The sequence below is a fragment of the Aplysia californica genome, unplaced genomic scaffold (assembly GCF_000002075.1).
Source record: "Aplysia californica isolate F4 #8 unplaced genomic scaffold, AplCal3.0 scaffold00380, whole genome shotgun sequence".
NCBI lineage: Eukaryota > Metazoa > Mollusca > Gastropoda > Aplysiida > Aplysiidae > Aplysia > Aplysia californica.
This window is the reverse complement of record NW_004797650.1, coordinates 213788-215193: the sequence shown is the minus strand read 5'-3', so window position 1 is coordinate 215193 and position 1406 is coordinate 213788. Positions and strand designations below refer to the sequence as shown.

The 1406-nt window shown below is 35.8% G+C and overlaps 1 protein-coding gene across 1 annotated transcript in view; it reads right to left on the bottom strand.

Moving 5' to 3' along the window:
* The window catches only part of LOC101864163 (dynein heavy chain 5, axonemal), a gene marked incomplete in the record, with an annotated part of 108174 nt that overhangs the window by 104085 nt on the left and 2683 nt on the right, over window positions 1-1406 (bottom strand).

Genomic DNA, 1406 nt, shown 5'->3' with positions numbered 1-1406 from the left:
TTGAGCCAAAAAACAAAAATTTGATAAAAATTGCTAAGCAGGGAGAAAACTGCTGTTTTCTTCTTTTTCATTATTTTGACGAGAGCCTGATTCCACCATCCTGCCTCACATATGGGAATTGAATTCATGTCTTCTGCAAGTGGTGGCAAAATATGTCTACAACATGCTGAGGAAGACAGGTGATAAAAATTGTAAAACTCATCATATGTATGTACCACACAGTGAAGAAAAATGAACAAAGTATGGATCATTTCTTTATCCCCTCAAAACCAAAAGTTTAATTCCAACCGGATTAAAAACACATCAGCTGAAATTCATTAACATTGATTTAAAAGAATCAGACTCAGTTTGAACCTTCTCTTCCTACCTAAAATAGAACAGTAATTCTGTTTTCAACTGTATATCAGGCAGTTGTTGTTGTTTTTTGCCCACTATACATGAATTCATGATATTAAAGAAATCCCTGAATTCTGAATTCAGTTTGCTCACAAGTATTAGAGAATCCTTTAAGGCTTACTTTTACTTATATTTTGTTTTTAATTGTTATTTGTTTCCTATTCGTTCGCTATCAAAGCTAGTAAAACATACACAGTATAATGCATGTGTATAATGTTTTCCTCAGACTTGTTTTCAGTACTGTATGGGGTGGGGGAGGTCAACTGCACTTAAGAAATGAGATGGCTCTATATATACTAGTATGCAACAAGGAGTACTTCAGACAACGTACATGAGCAACTCAAATGGTGAATTCAAAAAGTTAGCAAAAAATGAAAAGGGCATAGCACAAAAAAGAGCCCTTGAAAAAAATGTTGTGTACAATATTTTCTTAATTTGTCATTATTTATTCAAGACAAGCAGGCTAAGCCCACCTCAGCCTTAGATACAAAAGTTCTATATACATTGTTAGTAGCAAAAAAGAGAGAGCACTAGCATAAACAGCATTCATTCCTTTGTTTTCTGGTTTAATTCCCAGCAGTTTTCGCTCAGGCAGCAGGAGTCTCTAGCAGGCTGAAAATTGCTTATAATTTAATATATATATATATATATAAATATATAATATATATAAATGTGCTGCCGCTTTTGGCACCAGAATTTTTTAGCTCTTGGACAAGATGTTCAACTTTACAATCACTTTTACCTTCCCTTCCTTTTGACTTTTGTTTTCTGTCCTGTCGACCCGTTCAACTGACAGTTCTTTTATTGGATGCTTTCTTCCACATGCCTTGGTTCCATCCCCCCATTCCACACACACACCCACGCACGCACGCGCACACGCACGCACACACACACACACACACACATATAGAGACACACACACAAAATCAATAAAGACAAATAGCTTATCAGAAATAATATCTTCTTGATATTGGGAAACCAATCTGTCTCCTTCCCACCCTTACCCCCTC